Below are 12,700 nucleotides of genomic sequence, written 5' to 3' on the forward strand. Positions count from 1 at the left end.
TTCTTTTTATTGTATTGGTAAGTAATTAATATTAGAAACAATATAATTACTTTACAGCTATTTTTATGTTTTTCTTAAAAAAATGTTCTACAAAATTACAAGTTTCGTGCAACAAATTAAGATAATATCAAAAAAACATAAAAACTAAAGATTCTAACAATTAATAAAATGTTATAAAAGGAAAATCAGTCAACAGCTTTTTAACATTATAAAGATTTTTTCGGAAAACTTTGCCATTTTATTTAATTCAACAAAAAAAAACTATTTTTTCCTTATTTTTGAAGCAAGATTGGAAAGTTTCAAGCTCTAAATGCTCTCAATGATTTTTGTTTTAAATTTTGTTACCATTTTTTTAAATAAAATAAGAAATTGAAATTTTAATAGCAAAAACCATTTTTCCTTTTTTTTCAGGCAAGGAAATCAGTGAAGAGTGTTTAGCTCTATATGCTCTCTATGACAATTTGCCACTTTATTACCTGTATTCTAAATATTTTTTTATTTTTCAAGCAAAGGAAACAGTGAAATGTTTATGTACTAAATGCACTCTATAGAAATTGCCCATTGTATTACCTGTATTCTGTTTTTTGTTTTTCAAACAAAGGAAATCAGTGAAATGTTTAAGCTCTAAATGCTCTCTATGGAATTTTGCCACTTTATTACCTTTTAAAAAAAAAAGCAATCGAGATTAAATAAAAAACACATTTCTTTTAAATTATTTTCGAGCAAGGAAATCAGAAAATAGCAATAAAATGGCAAAATTCCTTTGAGAGCATTTAGAGCTTTAATTACTTCTCTGATTTCCTTTGTTTGAAAATTTAAAAAAATGTTTAGAATACAGCTAATAAATGGCAAATTTCCATAGAGAGCATTTAGAGCTGAAAACTCTTCACTGATTTCCTTTGTTTGAAAAATAAAAAATATTTTGAATACAGGTAATAAAATGCCCAATTTCCATAGAGAGCATGTAGAGCTTTGACTCTTCGATGATTTTCTAGCTTCAAAAAAAAAATACAGGTATTCAATGTCAAATTTCCATATAGAGCATTTAGAGCTAAAAACTCTTCACATATTTCCTTTGCTTGAAAAACAAAACAATATATAGAATACAGGTAATAAAATGGCCAATTTCCATAGAGAGCATTTAGAGCTTAAACTCTTCTCTAATTTCCTTTGCTTGAAAATTAAAAAAATGTTTAGAATACAGGTAAGAAAATGGCAAATTTCCATAGAGAGCATTTAGAGCTAAAAACTTTTCACTGATTTCCTTTGCTTGAAAAATAAAAAAAGTTTAGAATACAGGTAATAAAACGTCCAATTTCCATAGAGAGCATTTAGAGCTCTGATTTTCTAGCCTGAAAAATAAAGATAAAATGGTTTTTGTTATTTAACTTTAGTTTCTTATTTTATTTAAAAAAGGTAACAAAATTAAAAAAAAAATCATATCTGAAATTTCTTTCAACCATCCAGGCAAGAGCATTTAACATAAAAACTATCTATGAACACTCTGCTATACTAGTTTTCACTTCAGACGACCTCTACCAAACATGCTTCATATTACCTGTGCCTACGACGCGGTCGCTTTGTGTATTGCGCGTATTCTCGAAAAAGACACGCGGCATACCAGCCTCGAAACGACGCGCCGCACTTTCGGCAAATGCGCGCTGTCAAATCCCATACTGTGCCTTTTGTTTTTGTTGATCTTCTTCTTCGAATCGCATGGCATTGTTGCCGGGAATGTTTTTTATTGCACCAAAAGTGCAGAAAATCGCTGACAACAGTGTCTGCGGCATATTCTGAAATGCCGCGCGGCGTGTACCTTCGAGAGAAACGGACAAGTCGCAAGTAGTATTTATTATAAAAATAGTTTTTATTTTTTATTTCGGTATCAATTAAAGATAGAGCTTTGGTTTCTTCGAGAGAGTTATTCATTTTTGGTAGTTGAGCAACTTTGTCGAACACAAAAATATTCTATACCTTGTATCTTAGAAAATAAATAGTTTTTTCTTGTTTTGCACAACTAAAATCAATCAAATTGTAATGACGTCTAAGAGAATAATATAGAAACTTTTGGTACCAGCAACTTTCTAGAACATGTCAACTTTCTAAAACTTATAGTTTTTGAGATATATGCAATTCAATATTATTTTTCCCCATACAGAGCTGGCTCTGTTCGCTGCATACAGAGCTTAGCTCTGTTCTACCATACAGAGCAGGCAAGGAGTTTTTATTGAGCCTATAGAGGTCGATGCGTCTCTTGGTGAAAGTGCTGACCAGGAACAAGGATCGTCCGGCGGATCAGTGGCTCGCCCTAGAAAAGTCAAGTCCGCTGTACAAGCTGACTCCACTGGTCGACGAAGACGGCCTGCTGCGGATGGAAGGGAGAACCGAGAACGCGGAGTTTCTGCCTTTCGATCTGAGATTCCCAGTGATTCTACCGAAGGATCACCACGTCACCCGGATGATTGTCCAGCACTACCATCAAAGGTTCGGGCACAGATATCGCGAGACGATCAAGAACGAGCTGCGCCAGCGTTTCTTCATTCTGGGGGTCAACACACTGGTGCGACAAGTGGCGGCGGCGTGCGTCTGGTGCAAGGTGCACCGCAATCAGCCGTTGGTGCCAAGGATGGCGGCGCTTCCTGTGCAACGCATCACACCGAATCTTCGCCCGTTCAGCTACGTCGGGGTTGATTATCTGGGTCGGCTCGACGTGTCAGTTGGACGCCGGTCCGAGAAGCGTTGGGTAGCGCTGTTCACATGCTTCGTCACGCGCGCGGTGCATCTGGAGGTGGCGTATGGGCTGACGGCACAAACGTGTCTGATGGCGATTCGTCGTTTCATCTGTCGTCGAGGCCCTCCGGTCGAATTCTTCTCTGACAACGGAACGAACTTTCGGGGCGCGAGCAAGGAGCTGGTGAAGACGGTGCGGAGCATCAGGAACGACTGCGCCGAGGTGTTAGGGAGCATTTGGTCCGCTCTGTGAAGGAGGCGCTGGAGATGTTGGACGACGGACGGCGGCTGACGGACGAGATTCTGGTGACCTGTCTGGCGGAGGCGGAGGACATGATAAACTCACGTCCGCTCACGTACGTGGCTCAAGAATCATCGCAGGCGGAGGCCCTCACACCCAATCACTTCATCCGAGGAGTTTCACCGAACGAACCCAACACGGTCCCGCCATCCCCTCACCCTGCAGAAGCTCTACGTGACGCCTACAAGCGGTCGCAACAGTTGGCAGATGTGATGTGGCAGCGCTGGATCAAGGAGTACGTGCCGTCGGTGAATCAACGCACGAAGTGGTTCGGTGAGTCGAGGCCGCTGAAGGCGGGCGACCTGGTCTACGTCGTCAACGGGAAGAACAGGAAGTCCTGGATCCGCGGAGTGGTCGAAGAGCCGATCGTGTCCGGCGACGGGAGGATTCGCCAAGCATGGGTGCGAACCAGCAGCGGGCTGATGAAGCGCGCGACAGCGAGGCTGGCCGTGTTGGAGATCGAGGGTAAACCTGCTTCAGAAGCCTCGGAACCGGGTTTACGGGCCGGGGGATGTTGAGGCCACTCACTGCCGCGACGGGGTCGACACCATGCTGCTGCGTGGGAACGAACGCCGCGTCGGCATCACACGCGCGTGAGACGTGAACAATGACGAAACACACGAGTAAAGGGGCGACAAATCAAAACAATGTTCACAATCAAAAGTAACGAGCACAAGTTGGTTTCGGAAAGGAAAGTGGAGTGATTTTGGAAGTTTGAGGATTAGGAGGAGTTTGATTTAGAATCGAGGATTCGGGAGAGGAGTTTGTGGGCCGGGTAAACAACAAGTAGACGGACACAAATTCGTAAGTTGTAAAGTAAATTTGAAACAAAAAACAGTGAAATAAATAACACAAAATTCATGCTAACGTGCAAACACGAAACAGGAACCACACGCGGATAGATTCGGGTGGTGATTCACGGAGGGAGTACAAGACGGTTTAGGACGACACAGGACAGAACCGCTGTTTGTGTACAAGTAAGTTTGAAACAGATAAACATGAACAACATAACAAAACATGCAAAATCTGTACAAACATGTAAAACCGAACACGCTGTTAAACATAACCTAAAATTTACAGCTACAACACAAACGTAGAACACAAATCCGGATCGGGTTGGACGGAAAACAGGAAACAAACAAATTGTAAGACAAAATACACACACACACACACACACACACACACACACACACACACACACACACACACACACACAACATGTACTAAATATTAATCTAAATTGCAGCTTTGATCTGCCGTAATAAATTGGCTGATTGACAAAGAGGTTTTTTTTCCGTTGGCGTCCGAACACGTGAAGTTCTGCAATTCAGTATCAGCCTCGACCCAACGCGATCCCAATAACCTGATCGACAACCACCGCATGAAGGCTCACGTTGTTGAGTTGACCAGCTCCGGCGATGGACATCGTCATAAAGGTGTACCAAACCGGATGCAGCGGAAGTTATTTGGCGTCTACGAGCAGCCACGTAAGGAACCCCAAACGTCCAAGAGTGTCGTCCAGTCAACAACGCCAAATGGAGGAGAAGCTGTATCGGTTGCAGTTTTCGACGTGGTCAGTGTTGGAAGCAATGCAGCTCGATCGGCGCAAGGACCAAAACTGCTGAAGCTGGCAGGTATCACGGACATGCCGGCCAGGCTTAAGAGAAATACGATAGTCGAACATTAGGTTCAGAAGATTTTTTATTTTTTGTTTAAAGCAGGGAAGATGTTATATTATACACACAAAAAAATATTATGGTAATGACAAAAGTAACTTACTTTTGAATTAATAAGTGGTTAAAATTTGCTACATTAAAAGTTTTTTTCTTGTTTTGAAAATGAAAACTTTTACTGCTACAGTTTTTGAAAATCTCATTGCTAACTTATTTAAAAGTTTTAACTTTTAATTCGACTGTATAATTTCTTTCATTTTGTCGTTCTCGTGGAATCGTGTACGTCTAAGTCCAAAATGTAAACAAACGTTTAGGTGATTCCGGTGGTTAGTGAGTGGTGGTCCACGACGCCAATCAAAACAGAACGCGTCCGCAGCCAGGACTTGGATGCGGATACCTTCGAAGGAGGATGGTGCGGAACAAGGTTAGGGGATTAGGGGAAAGTTGGTTTTCAAAAGGATGAGGCCAGCTTCCTGCCGGATCTGCAGCTGTTTGACGACCGAAATGGGTAAGAAGGAAGCTTGGGTGTTTGGTGGCGTTTGTGTTTGATTTTGTTTGTTTTTGTAGGACGCCGTTTATGCGGATGTGAATTTGCACCGGTTGTAATCGATAAAGTTAATTTTAACGGTGAGGAGAAGGATCCGACGGAAGAAGGAAACGACGAGAAGCGATCGGAGGTGGTCAGCGCGGATGTTGCACTCGGTGCCGGCGGTTTACGACCATCAGCAGCATTATGTGCCGGAAGTGATGACGGGACAGTGTAGGATGTCCAGAGGGTCCACAGTCCATTTCTCCGCAGTTTGACACGTATTACAAAAACATCCGGAAGAACAGTTTGCACCAGTTCTGGAAGGACCGTCTGTACGGAAGCCGCAGGTCCTGAAGCTGTCGTACTCGGATTACTTCCAGAGGTTGGAGCGACATCCGACGAACCTGATCAAGAACATCTACCTGGAATAACGAAGAAGTTACCGGTGAGTATTGAGAATGTGTTCAGTGTCTAGCCAATTTAATTTACTTTCAAACTCTTTCAGCAACTCCCGCCCGCAAACTCTCAACTCGCGACGGCGCAGCTTCGGCCGGATGAACTGGCAACATCTGTGCCATTCTCGAAGGAGGACGATGCGATCGGGAACTATCGGTTCAGGCGCTTCACTTCTCAGTTTGAAAACGTCGACTTACCTTCCCGAATTAACACCCAATGGCCAACTCCTCCAAGCCTGTCCTGATGATGGCCGACAACGAGACTACCCTGTTCTCTACATCGCTGTCGCGCTCCAAAATATAGGCCATGATGTTAAGCAGCATAAGCAGCAGTTTTATTATTAAAATAAAAATAGAAATAAAATCCATCACATTTTTCGAAATGTTAAATGTTATTTATTGTTGCCATAAAAAGTTTCTTCTTATAATAAAAGTAAAAAAACTTTTAGCGATACAACGATTTTGTTCCAGAAGTGCATGGTAGTATCAAAAACTTTCCAACTTTTAAATTAAAAAGTTTGAACTTTCTACGAATATTCACCAACGCGAACTTTTAATCCAACGAACGATCTTTTTAAATTTAGAGTATTTTTTCTTTGTGTGTACGTCATTTGTGAACGGTCCTCTAACGTAGTTTGCGAACAAAACGTTATTCATTACAACCAGTCATCGGGTCGAGCATTCAATGCTAGAGTGTGAAAGAGCCAACACGGTGAATAAATGAATTCCTGTTATTCCGTAAACCAGTCTCTTGTTTTGGCTAATCACATCTACTAAAACACTGTTCTCCAGCCATATTTTTTGGGTCGCAAGGCTGGGTTGAATTCCGAGGAGTAATCGGGACGGAGTTGAAACTCCGTTAGTTCCCATGCAGCTGAGATTCCGTTGTATTTCCCGGACGGGAGATTCGCTGGCGCTCTATTATCATCCGGTAATGTCTAGGGCCAGCAGCTTCGTCGTAGTAAATCCGGATTTTCATTTGTTTTGTGTTGAAATAAGTGCGTGTTCCAGACTCAGTACGGCAAGCCAGCAAGCGAGATGGCGGTGACCCTGGGGGACAAGTCGATCGAACTGATGGATGTGGACCCGCAGGAGACGGAGAAAGACGGGGCGGTGGTGGTGCTGGACTCTCAGCGGAAGGGCAAGCGCGCTGCATCAAGATTTCGACTCGGCAGACGTCCTTTTTGCCCGTGATTGGCTGGTTGATCCGGAGAAGTTTTTTTTTTTTTTTTTTAATTTGTATTTATTCAGTTTTTCTTTTCCATGTACATTCATTCAGTTAAAATATTATTGAGTGTCCAATCACAATCGATGACTTTTCACCTCAATTTTAAATACTAGCAACTTTCATTTATTCATGAAATATTGTAGCTTTCGCTATTCAGTGATTTCAAATGTAGGAGGTCCTACATGTACAAAAGGGAAAAGGGATACCTTAAAACTAACTTATAAACTATATAAAGAGCGGATCAATGCAGCTGAAGACTGCAATGATTTTTGTCGAAATGCATCAATTGGACATAACATCCAAAGTGTCAACTTCGGCTAATTGATGAAGTTCACTGGTGCTGAACCAGGGAGGAAGTTTCAGAATCATTTTCAGAATTTTGTTCTGAATCCTCTGAAGTTTTTTCTTCCTGGTTAAGCAACAGCTTGTCCAGATCGGCACAGCATAAAGCATGGCAGGTCTGAAAATTTGTTTATAAATTAACAGTTTATTCTTGAGACAAAGTCTAGAATTCCTGTTTATAAGTGGATACAAACATTTAATATATTTGTTACATTTAACCTGGATACTTTCAATGTGATCCTTGTAAGTAAGGTTTTTGTCAAAAGCAAGTCCAAGATATTTCACTTGATCCTCCCACTTTAAATTTACCTCATTCATCTGTATAATGTGATGACTTTTTGGTTTAAGAAAATCAGCCCTTGGTTTGTGAGGGAAAATAATAAGTTGAGTTTTTGCAGCATTTGGAGTAATTTTCCATTCTTTCAAATAAGAATTGAAAATATCCAAGCTTTTTTGTAATCTTCTTGTGATGACACGAAGACTTCTACCTTTGGCGGAGATGCTTGTATCATCAGCAAAAAGTGATTTCTGACATTCTGGGGGCAAATCAGGCAAGTCAGAAGTAAACATATTGTATAAAATTGGACCCAAAATGCTTCCTTGAGGGACGCCAGCACGTACAGGTAGTTGATCAGATTTGCTGTTCTGATAACATACCTGTAGAGTACGATCCATCAAATAATTTTGAATAATTTTCACGATATAAATCGGAAAATTAAACCTTTTCAATTTCGCAATCAAACCTTTATGCCAAACACTGTCAAATGCTTTTTCTATGTCTAGAAGAGCAGCGCCAGTAGAATAGCCCTCAGATTTGTTGCTTCGAATTAAATTTGAAACTCTCAACAACTGATGAGTAGTTGAATGCCCAAGGCGAAATCCAAACTGCTCATCAGCGAAAATTGAATTTTCATTCATGTGCGTCATCATTCTATTAAGAATTATTCTTTCGAATAATTTACTAATAGATGAAAGCAAACTAATGGGCCGATAGCTTGAAGCTTCGGCAGGATTTTTGTCCGGTTTCAAAATCGGAACTACTTTGGCATTTTTCCAACTACTGGGAAAATATGCCAAATCAAAACATTTGTTGCAAATTTTGACCAAGCTACTTAAAGTTGCTTCTGGTAATTTTTTAATTAAAATGTAAAAAATGCCATCCTCACCAGGGGCTTTCATATTTTTAAATTTTTTGATAATAGATTTTATTTCATTCAGATCCGTATTAAAAACTTCATCTGATGAAAATTCTTGTTCAACAATATTCTGAAATTCTATTGAAATTTGATCTTCAATAGGACTCAAAACATTTAAGTTGAAATTATGGGCACTCTCAAACTGCTGAGCAAGTTTTTGAGCTTTCTCCCCATTAGTTAATAGAATATTATCACCATCTTTTAAAGAAGGGATTGGTTTTTGAGGTTTCTTAAGAACCTTTGAAAGTTTCCAAAAAGGTTTGGAATAAGGTTTAATTTGTTCGACATCTCTTGCGAACTTTTCATTTCGCAGGAGAGTGAATCTGTGGTCAATAACCTATTGCAAATCTTTTTGAATTCGCTTCAGTGCAGGATCACGAGAACGTTGATACTGTCTTCGGCGAACATTTTTCAGACGAATCAGAAGCTGAAGATCGTCATCAATAATGGGAGAATCAAATTTGACTTGGACTTTAGGAATAGCAATATTCCTAGCATCCAAAATTGCATTAGTTATAGATTCCAAGGCTGAATCAATATCAGCTTTGGTTTCTAAAACAAAATCATGATTTAAATTATTCTCAATATGATGCTGATACCTGTCCCAATTAGCTTTGTGATAATTAAACACAGAACTATTGGGTCTGGTAACTGCTTCATGAGAAAGTGAAAAAGTTACTGGAAGATGATCAGAATCAAAATCAGCATGAGTCACTAAAGGACCACAATACTGACTTTGATTTGTCAAAACCAAATCAATTGTTGATGGATTTCTAACAGAAGAAAAGCAAGTTGGCCCATTCGGATATAAAACCGAATAAAGACCAGAAGTGCAATCTCTGAATAGAATTTTACCATTGGAATTTACTTTTGAATTATTCCAAGATTGGTGTTTGGCATTAAAATCACCGATGATCAAAAATCGAGATCTATGCCGAGTAAGTTTATTCAAATCCCCTTTGAAATAATTTTTATTTTCCCCCAGTGCATTGGAAAGGCAAATATGCAGCTGCAATCATAATTTTACCAAAAGAAGTTTCAAGCTCAATGCCCAAACTTTCAATAACTTTTAACTTAAAGTCACGTAACGTACTATAAGTCATACTACGGTGGATAACTATTGCAACTCCACCGCCATTTCGATTCATTCTGTTATTGGTTATAACTTTATAATCTGGATCACTTTTCAAATAAGTGCCAGTTTTTAAAAATGTTTCGGTTATAACAGCAACATGCACGTTATGAACTCGTAAAAAGTTGAAAAATTCATTTTCTTTCGCTTTTAAAGAGCGAGCATTAAAATTCATAATATTGATGGAATTACTTAGATCCATGATTAAACTTCAGGGTAAGAACAACATCATTCGCAAATTTTAATCCAATCTGGATAGCTTCCATCATGGATGTAGCATTACTCATTGTTTGAATCAAACCAAACAGTGAGTTTTGCAAAAAAGTCATTTTTTCAAACGTAACATCGCCGAGATCAGAAGATCCCAAAGCGTTGCCAGCAGAAAAATTTTCAAATGAAATTTGAGGTACCTGCCCAATTTGAAGATTGGTAGAGGATTTAAAATTCGTGGATGAACCCGAACCCGAAACGACGTTGGCATAAGAAATACCATTGCTGTTACCTAACTTTTCCATGGTAGGGGTATTGTTCGAGCCAGATTCTGGCCATTACCGCCATGTTTCTTAAAATGCTCCCACTTTACCCGTACATGGAACAAAAACTGAACTTTGTCCAAAAGTTTCAAATTGTTGATTTCATTTCTGTTGAAATGAATCAGATAAAATTGTGAAGTCAAACCAAAGCGAGAAATATTCCCGTTTGATTTTTTCTTCATTGGTATTACTTGGGATGGGGCAAAGCCAAGCAACACCTTAAGTTCGTTTTTGATCTCATCCACCGACAAGTCGTTGGAGAGACCTTTCAGGACCGCCTTGAATGGACGAGCATTCTTGGTCTCATACGTGTAGAAATTGTGTTTGTGGTTTTTCAAATAACCAACAAAAGTTTGGTGATCTTGTAAAGATTCCGTCAACAAGCGACATTCTCCTCTTCGACCAAGCTGGAACGAAACCTTCAAATTGCAAGTTTCCTTGCAATTCTTCAGTTGCGTTCGAAAGCTGGCCAAATCGGAGACGGAAGTCACTACAATTGGCGGAGCCTTTACTCGTTTCTCGACGGCAGAAGGCTCAGTACGAGGAGAAGGATCCTTGACAACAGTTTCGGATAAAACACCGAAACTGTTTGCCAATGGAATTGGAGGATTGACCTCACTTTCAGAATCGGAATCAGACCTCGGATGAGGCTGTTTTCTTTTTCTGTTTCCGTTAGCCGATTTAGCGTTCAAACGCTTCACCGACGTAACGACCAAATCTTCAGAAGATTTGCGTTTACCTTTGTTTTGACGCATTTTGCAAGCAAAGTTCTCTTAAAAAGATGGCTTCGTTTGTAAAATACAACAAAATTTCAGGTGGGGTTAGTCTTGAAAAGACTGTTTAGAATTTTGGAAAGTAACTCAGGTAGTCTTTTAAAAGACTGTGAATTTTGTTTGAAATAACTCTGAGCTTAGGTAGTAAAAAATACCGCAGCTCTAGTGTCCGTTCACCACGAAGGTTCGCAAGACACTGATTCGGAGAAGCTTAAAACATGCGATTTGGTGGGCAGCGTGAACAATAGGGTGGTCCAAATCTGGACTTTTTTGGGGCTACCCCCTGAAATCAAAGATTGACCCATCACTAGGCTAAATTCCAAATTTGAGCTCATTCTGACCACGGGAACCCCTCCCTCCAATCGCTTAAAGTTTGTATGGGAAAATCGTCAAAATGTATGGAGAAAAGCAACTGTTTTACTTTTTTACCTGTGGAAGGCGCCATAATCATCCGATTCTTACCGTTTCTAAGATGTAGAACCTTCATTAAATTTAGAACAACTTTCCCGAAGACACCATATTTTTAGGATTTTTCCCGCGAAGTTATTAGCGCCCAAAGCTGACCATTTTTGCGCGGCCAGCTGTAAGGGGCTACCTAACAACGATGTTTATTTCCAATTCGTACACGCACGTGCTCTCCCTCAGGTTCAAACTCTCTCACGAGCTTGCTCGCCTGCCTGCCTGTTTGCCTACAAGCGCGCGCGCTGTTACTCTGCTTGGACTTGTGTCGTCGTCGTCGTTTTCGTTTGCCGTCCGCTGCGCTGCGTTCCTGGCATATTTATTATAATTTTCAACTAAAATAGCAGGTTTGATTTGAGATATATTTAACATATAAATTCTTATACTATGTCAAAATAAAAAAAAAACTGAAAAAACAATAATTTAAAGAAAATACAGCTTAGCAAATGTCAGGTTAACAGGGTTTGTTTGTTTCTCCAAGTACTACAAGCAGTTGTTCGTAAATGCTAAATAAACATAATAATAATTCTATTATTTTAAAAAAAAATCTTCAGGTAATACAATTTTTGTAACATTAGGTAGTTTGCTTTAACAAAAATATACTTTATTACAAATCAATACAAATTCAGGCAATTTTACAATTATTGCTGCAAATTTTTATTCATGCTCTCTAAAATTATTATTTTTTGTGCTGTCTGGACATTTCTCGATTAAATTTTCAAAAGGTCCTATCTGCATAGGAAACCCATGAGGGATAGGTTGTTTTGAAAATTTAATCTAGATTTCTTTCTGTGGTCCTCGGCCACCTGCAAAAAATATTGCAACTTTTCTTCATTTTTGTCAGTTTACCTGTAATTTTTTTGAAGAAAATTCAATTACAATGTCCCTATTTACAAAAAAAAATATTACTGTAATAACATAAGTATCTTAGTTTTGATTTAAAATTAAAATTCGGTTGGAAGTGAGTTTTTTCTTGTTTAAAATATGAAAACTTTCACTGGTAAATATCCTTACTAACTGATTTAAAAGTCTTGATTTTTAATACGGCAGTATAATTTCTTTCATTTTGTCGTTCTCGTGTAACCATGTACGCCCATGTCCCAAATGTAAACAAACACTTTGGTGGGTCCGGTGGTTCTGGTCTTCGGCGGCAGCAGCAAGGACTCGGACGCGGAAACAGAAGCAGCGGAACGCCTTCGAAGGAGGGTGGTGCGGGTGCGGGACGAGGTCGAGTGCTCGAAAAGGACAAGGCCAGCTTCCTGCAGGAATTGCAGCTGTTCCACGACTGGATTATGTAAGGAGGAAGCATGGGTGTTTTGTGGGGCTTTTGATTGATTTTGTTTGTTTTT

The 12,700-nt window shown here is 39.7% G+C and overlaps 1 protein-coding gene and 1 long non-coding RNA gene across 2 annotated transcripts in view; one reads left to right on the forward strand and one right to left on the reverse strand.

The window, feature by feature from the left end:
* LOC120431481 (uncharacterized) overlaps positions 1–12,700 on the reverse strand; it is a 42,460-nt gene that overhangs the window by 12,390 nt on the left and 17,370 nt on the right. The window lies entirely within an intron of this gene.
* Positions 3,550–11,715, forward strand: LOC128093636 (uncharacterized). Its single transcript, XR_008212647.1, has 2 exons — positions 3,550–5,678; positions 5,739–11,715. It is a non-coding gene; the product is annotated as an uncharacterized LOC128093636 (long non-coding RNA).

This window comes from Culex pipiens, chromosome 1 (assembly GCF_016801865.2).
Source record: "Culex pipiens pallens isolate TS chromosome 1, TS_CPP_V2, whole genome shotgun sequence".
In the NCBI taxonomy this organism is placed as follows: domain Eukaryota; kingdom Metazoa; phylum Arthropoda; class Insecta; order Diptera; family Culicidae; genus Culex; species Culex pipiens.